We start from the raw sequence: 8,468 nt of genomic DNA, 5'->3' as shown, positions 1-8,468 counted from the left end.
GAATGCATTCATTTCAATTTTACCCGCAAACCGGCCAGTCGTCCAATAAGGAAAAATTGCAAATTAAGAATTTGCTGGACAAATCCGCCATTTTGAATAGCTCCCGTTCGAGAATATCATAATTCTAATCTTCGGGAATAATTATTAAATATTTTCCGTACGGAACATTAAAATAAATGCGGAATTAAAAACCAACAACAAAAGGGTGAGTTTAGTGTGGAATTTTTAGTTTTGCCAAACCGACATACTAACATTGGCGTGTGCAATTCTTTTGCTTTTACCCAACAGGTTGACCAAAGGCACATGGCGGTTGGCATTAACAATTCGGTACAGCACTCCCCGCCAAATTCCACCACATTAGGCATGAGTGCAGTGCAAAATAATTTCAACACCGATTTAAGGCTTTTCTTTTTGTAAAAGCACCCGCGTTCATAAAACGAATTTATTGGGGAAATATTTTTTTTGCCCGGCAATAACACCTGCCCACACATACATTCCCTCTCAAATATTGGATAACAGCCGTAGCCACCGTCATTGCCTAAAATTTTCCGGAAATCATTACATTTTTGTGTGACAAAATTAATTGCTGTGTTTCTTGCCAATCATCACCAACAACATATACTAAACGTGCACCATCATAAATCCGAAGTCATAGCCATTTCACAACCACCTTTTTGCCAAGTTTTAAACGAGGAGTGACGTCACAACATCACTGTGGAAAAGTGATGCAACTTAAAGCAACAATATGGTATAGCAGTCCCGCTGCACGAATGCATCAACTATGACATCACAACAACCACCAGTTTATGATAACTTCAGTACACTACCTGAATGAAAACAAATAGGAATAGTCAAGGAGCGTTCTGGACAAGTAATCCTGAAACATTTTGGAGTTACAGATAAGTACCGAGATAACACAAATATTGCAGTAGAGTAACAAGAGTAGTGTTTTTATAACGGTACACATTTCCAGTTAGTGTGAATTATTGATTTCATTTAGTCTCTCATATTTCTCCACCACAGGTGGGGGAATAAGAGAACTAGTTTTTCTACAACATAAGAATCGACGGACAGCCGATCTCGTTCTATAATTATGGTGCATTATATATTACGTATTATGCGATATTATCTAGCATAAGTGTGTATACACATTCTATGTATACTTTGTATAAAACTATCGAATTCTTTATAACGGTACGTCTCCATAACTAACGGTAAGCGTGTACCGCACCATTGTGTACAGTCACGTTTCTTTTTTTGCACATTCTTTTGATGAGTCAATTTACCTTGTCTTCTTCCAAATTTTATACGTATTTTGGTACATAAGCAATAACTTTGGATAGGAAGGTAAATCGTTTTGGAAAATGCTAAAATTTTAATCATTAAAAAAATAAGTTCCTAATGGAAAGTGGTGATTATTTTCGATATCAAAAATCAAGTCGAGATTTATTTATGTAATTTTGGAAATCGATTACAGAAAGAACATATGGTAATCTATATCATTTTCAAATAAATTAAAATTGATTTATATCAATTTTAATTGATTTAAAACAGTTTTAATTGGATTTGTTATTGGAGAGAAATACTGATGTGAATTTAATTCCAATTAAATTTAACTCGGTTTATACCATTTTGAGAATCGATTCAGGTTTTGGATAGAGGATTCCAAATCACAAAGCAGTCTTTGAATTGAGATCTTAAGTACGATTTAGCAATTGTGCTTTTCTTGTTGGTTTATCATCGAGTTTGGTTTTCATAGTGAAGTTTATAAATTTAATAGAAAATATATCGTTGAATATTAGAAAAATTAAGCACCATGATTTTCAATTTCGGGCCATTCTTTTAAAACGATTTATGCCATTCAATTCAAGCTGTTTAAGATCAATTATAAATTGATCTCATACCCGATTATTATTCGAACATCATTTTTTTTTGGATTTTAGTACGTATCAATTTTGGAATTACAAATTTAAAATCGTTTGAACTAGTACCACTTTAGTTCTGGAGACTCCCGTGAGGCCAAACATACCTCATATTTATATCAATATTTATTCTAGATCATAAACTTATTACAGTGATGTGAATTTGATTATATATTCCCCCCATGTTACCCCGTTTCCCATTATTCTTAATTGATACCATTTCAACTTCGATTTGTGAATGTCTATCCCAAAAACAATTAGTATAAAACTTTTGGATTTAGATTGAAATTTAAACAAAAATATTCTGAAACCTTCGTGAGCTCAAAAAGGTAGTAATCAGGATTACAAAATTTATCTTCGCTTCTTTTATAAAAGTGCGCAATGGCACAGTTATCTGGGATGGACATCTGTTCATTTTAGACTCATTTAATTCTTTTCCATACGTATGTATATACATACAAACAAATTGTATTATTAACTTGTCATCGTTTTTTTTATCCCATCTAGTCTATAAATAAGACAATTTATTTTTAGATTTAATTTACGATCTACGAAATACTACCGCTTATTATAAACGATTATACCTTGAATAAATTGATATGTGAATTGTTATCCGAAAATAATTGTTAAACCTAAATATGTTTTAGGAACATTCTTATAAGGTAAAGTAGTAGGAGGGTTCAGCCAATGCAAATTTTGGGAGTCCTCATCATTGATGAGGCTCATTGGGGATTTTGTAGAAAATCCATTGGGAGGGCATGGTATCCCAACAAACACCTGGGGTACCCATATCAGCAACAGCAACATCATATCATTTTTCTTCTTTAAATAAAGCATCCTGTTTGTGATTGCGAATTAATAATGAATCAATTTTGTTTATGGCTAGTCAGGAGTGGCCACTGAGCTAGGCCGAATTTCTTCAATGGCAAGTGTATACCAGCGACATCTTGGTATGCCTCATTCCCCCTTTACACTCCCAGCTAGTAACATAACAGATGTTTGTATGGTTTCAAAAGGAATATACAAAATAAATGGAAATTAGATTTCACCACAATCAATAGTATTACGGTCATAAAAGCCAACTTCAGTGGTTCCGCTGTATATCTAATACCTACATATCTGAATTGCACAAGATGGAAGATAGATGCAGAAAGATTTGAACGTTTTTTAAAAGAATTTAGTCCAGATAATTTTTGTATCATGGGCGACCTTAATGCAAGAATTGGGGAAGAGCAGTTTCTGGAAGATGATTTTCTTGAAGATTATGCATCTAACATAAATGGCTCTCGTCAGTCAAAAGACAAAACTGTCAATACGAATGGTAGAAAATTGTTACAAATTGTTGAAGACATTGGAGGTGTTGTTTTGAAGGGCAGAACGTCAGGAGACACTGATGGAAACTTTACTTTTTGCGGCGTAATGGGGAGTTCTGTCATAGATTATTATATTTGTTCGTTAAACTTTCTGAAATTTGTATCAAATTTAAAAGTGGATATGCAAGTTTTTTCTGATCATATGCCTCTACATTTAGTGATTGAAGTTGAGAAAAACAATCATATGATCCAAAATCAGCATTCCTCTATTCATAAAATGTACTGGAAAGAAAAGTATAAATCTCAATACAAACAAAATTTGTCAGCACTATCACATACTCCTTGCAATACTGTTACCTTCTCTGCAAATGATATGGTCGCTAACATTGCATCTAAAATTAGGCAATCTAATATAAATGAAGCAAATAAAACCATTTTTGCTCCAAAACAGAAATGGTTTGACTGGAAATGCTATCGATTGCGATCAGTCCTTATGAAAAACTTAAAGAGTTATACAAAATCTTGTACGTTAATCAATCGTAAACGTTATATCTTATCGAGAGCAAAATTCAGATCATTGTGTGATAAGAAAAAACAAAATTTTTATAATAGTAATCTACGCAAGCTAGATACTATAAATTGTAGTAAAGACTGGTGGAAATTATCCAAATTTATGAAAAATACTACTCATTCGCCTAAATGTAATCTTAGCGCAGAACAATTCAGAGGTCACTTTGAACAAATATTGCAAACTAAAGACGACGATCAAGCTATTAACTGGTGTCAGCCATATTTTGTAGACCCTTTTTTGGATTCTCCAATTGAGTTTATTGAGCTTCTCAATGTCATTAAAAAGCTAAAGAAGAACAAGTCGCCAGGACAAGATGGCATACCATATAAATTTTATCAAAATGCACCACAAAATTTCCTACATGAATTACTCTGGGTCTTTAATAAGATCTTCCTACTGGAAGATATTCCTGTAACATTTACACAGTCCATACTAATACCTCTATTCAAGAAAGGTGATCCAAATATTGCTGCAAATTACCGTGGATTATCACTTATGGATACAATATCAAAAATTTTCAATTCTATTTTATTAAATCGCATAAAAAGTTGGTTGACAAGAGAGCAAGTTTTAAATGAGTTTCAGGCCGGTTTCCGGAAAGATTATTCCACAGTTGACAATGTTTTCAATCTCGTAAATGTTATATATCTTAACAGAAACATAAACAAACCAACATACGCTTTTTTGTAGATTTTTCAACAGCGTTCGATTTGATACCTAGAAACAGTCTCTTTTACAAACTGTCTTCTATGGGTCTATCAACAAAAATAGTCAAAATACTGCAAGGTCTTTATAACAACACAACGACAAAAGTATGGGATGGCAACCACTTTTCTAAGTCATTTAATGTTAACTCCGGCGTAAAACAAGGCTGTATACTTAGTCCGACTCTCTTCTCCCTTTACCTGAATGATCTACCAGATGTACTACCCGGTGGAGTCAATATCGGAGACTTAAATATAAAAATTTTACTATATGCAGATGATATAGTAATTCTGTCTGATTCTCCCGCTGTTCTACAAGATATGATAGATGTTCTACATCAGTACTGTATCAAATGGTGTCTGAAGGTTAACTTGTCAAAGTCCAAAATTCTTGTTTTCCGCAAAGGTAGTAGAATAACATCGAATCTGCACTGGCATTATGAAAGACAGGAAATTGAAATTGTCAACCGCTACACCTATCTAGGTGTCCTATTAACTTACAACCTATCATTCAATGCTCATCTACAAAACAAACTCAATTCATCAAAAATGGCAATAAATTCGACATGGTCAAAATACATAGCTCATCCTAAAATATCAAAAACCAATAAATATAAAATCTTCACAGCATGCTCAAGATCCATTATGTTCTATGCAGCCCAAATATGGGGTTTTCAAAAATATGATTGCGTAGAAAAATTATTACGCTTTTTCATTAAAAAAATGCTATATTTACCAAACAATACACCCAATTACATGCTTCACCTTGAAACTGGTCTTCCCACTCTTTATATTTCAACGTTAAAATTAAATTTTTCTTATATAAACAGAGTTCTACGATTACACCCACACAGACTCCCACGCATCCTTGCGGAAAAAGTTATCGACCAGAATATTTACTGGGCAAAAGAGTGGTGTAACATTCGTGAGAAGATCCAATACTCTCCTACCAATAACAATGCACCACTATGTATTTATTGGAAGGATATTATTGAAGCTCTGAATAATCACGAACGAAACGAGATGTGTAATAATGCAATGAATTCAGAATTTCATGATCTATATTCTTCTTTGCAATATAATCAGATATCAAATCGAACAAAACATCTGTCTACATATGCGACAGGATTGATTATCAAAGCTAGGGGCGGTTTACTTAACTTAAACGCCAAAAACTTCTCTGGAAATAATAACACAAGTCCCCTATGTTCAATCTGCAATAAAAATGAACCGGAAAACACATACCATTTTATTGGAACATGCCCAATTTACATGCAATTTAGAAACAGATTCTTTGGAAAAAATATTCTTGAAGATTATGAAGTTATTGATATATTAAATGGCACGAATTGTATATCTTTATTTAACTATATTAATGCAAGTCTTAAATACAGAAACCTTATTCTAAATGAATACTATGTATAAAACTAAACTACTATTGTATTATATATGTACATATATAAATAGATTATATATAAATTGGCTAACAGCAGTATCGCTATGCCTACTTATAGATGTAAATTACAATGTTAACATATTTATCTATTCATTTTGAAAACTCAATATGTAATGTAAAATTTATCATCTATTATCATAATAAAAAAAAAATAAAAAAAAACAAAAATATTTAACGGCGGCAGCAATTAAAATTAATCGACGAAACGTTTTAAATAAAGCCGAAAAATTATTATTATTTGTTTTGCAACACAGTCAAATATGTAGAGCAACAACAATAACGAGTACCGAAATGCACTTCGCTTCGAAATAAACAATGTTCACTCTTTATTTAATAGTTCAATTAGTTAGTTTAAATAACTAATTTACTTTAATTTTAAAGCTACCGTCCTGTCACGGTCGCCAAAATGTATGACAGAAAGATTTATTTTGCGCCCGAAAACGATTTAAATAAAAACACGGTTGGTTTTTCGATCGAAAAATTCAATTTATTTGCGTCACTAGATTGCCGGTCATAGATCAACTAAACTAGATTATTTGTTTATCCCTTTTTTAGGGCCACACAACAAAAGGGAACGAAGTTACAATGAAACATGTAATGAAGCAATGGACAACACTCAAAACAGATCGATCAATAATTGAAAGATCAAACGAACGGAATCAAAACAAATCACAGCGAAGGGCAGTAGTTATTGCTCTGTATGCAAACCATACAAGCAGAACTACAAAATGCATAGACAACAGTGTTGTTGTTGTTGCTACCCTTTAACATAGAACGGACGACGAAACCAATAACAGGTACATGCCTAAGTCATATGTAGGCAATGTTGTTGTTGTTTCTCGTCACAACGGACACGACACAAAGGGGATTAAGTACAAGTAACACACACATTAGGGTGGGACGAACGAACAAAACATTAAGGTGGGCCGAATAACATATTAAAAATAATAAATTTTGAATTAAATTAAAATAAATAATAACAAATAATGACCCAATAAATGGAACAACAAAAAATACAAAAAACATAAATGCGATCTCCTCCAACAATTATTATTATTATTATTATTATTATTATTATTATTATTATTATTATTATTATTATTATTATTATTATTACTATTATTATTATTATTATTATTATTATTATTATTATTATTATTATTATTATTATTATTATTATATGTTATTATTATTATTATTATTATTATTATTATTATTATTATTATTATTATTATTATTATTATTATTATTATTATTATTATTATTATTATTATTATTATTATTATTATTATTATTATTATTATTATTATTATTATTATTATTATTATTATTATTATTATTATTATTATTATTATTATTATTATTATTATTATTATTATTATTATTATTATTATTATTATTATTATTATTATTATTATTATTATTATTATTATTATTATTATTATTATTATTATTATTATTATTATTATTATTATTATTATTATTATTATTATTATTATTATTATTATTATTATTATTATTATTATTATTATTATTATTATTATTATTATTATTATTATTATTATTATTATTATTATTATTATTATTATTATTATTATTATTATTATTATTATTATTATTATTATTATTATTATTATTATTATTATTATTATTATTATTATTATTATTATTATTATTATTATTATTATTATTATTATTATTATTATTATTATTATTATTATTATTATTATTATTATTATTATTATTATTATTATTATTATTATTATTATTATTATTATTATTATTATTATTATTATTATTATTATTATTATTATTATTATTATTATTATTATTATTATTATTATTATTATTATTATTATTATTATTATTATTATTATTATTATTATTATTATTATTATTATTATTATTATTATTATTATTATTATTATTATTATTATTATTATTATTATTATTATTATTATTATTATTATTATTATTATTATTATTATTATTATTATTATTATTATTATTATTATTATTATTATTATTATTATTATTGTTATTATTATTATTATTATCATTATTATTATTATTTGTTAAGAACATACGAAGATACATACAACAGCACATACATACATATGTAGTTACAATTATTAATTTTATTTGCATAGTTTGCTAACATAGCATTTCTTATTTTATTGGTAACGTAAAACTTATTTCATTTAAGTTCACTGCCCATTGCTTACTTTAGTGTCAACATAACGTTTAATTTAATTTCACGGTCATTCGTTCGTTAGCCTTTGCAATGTTTTAAATTTCATTAATACACATTTATTTACCTCTATTGTAAACATAATACTTCACCTAGTATGTCAGCAGAAAATTAAGCTTATAAAAGAAGGCTATTAATAAAGAAAGTCAGTCGTCTTTTAGTACTACAACCAACTATTTGTTCTTAATTATTATTCGACGGTTTCCTTCAAGTTTATGTGCTTGTAAGGAACAATTAAAAAGTGGATCCTA

The 8,468-nt window shown here is 28.6% G+C and overlaps 1 long non-coding RNA gene across 1 annotated transcript; it reads left to right on the top strand.

Moving 5' to 3' along the window:
* LOC141405610 (uncharacterized) lies at positions 1–2,542 on the top strand. Its single transcript, XR_012413239.1, has 2 exons — positions 1–205; positions 289–2,542. It is a non-coding gene; the product is annotated as an uncharacterized lncRNA (long non-coding RNA).
* Positions 2,543–8,468: the final 5,926 nt, after the last annotated feature.

Source organism: Musca autumnalis, unplaced genomic scaffold (genome assembly GCF_047663935.1).
Source record: "Musca autumnalis isolate F117 unplaced genomic scaffold, ASM4766393v1 scaffold_5, whole genome shotgun sequence".
NCBI classification, from domain to species: Eukaryota; Metazoa; Arthropoda; class Insecta; order Diptera; family Muscidae; genus Musca; species Musca autumnalis.
Note: the sequence above shows the minus strand (reverse complement) of the source record. Positions and strands in the feature narration are given on the sequence as shown.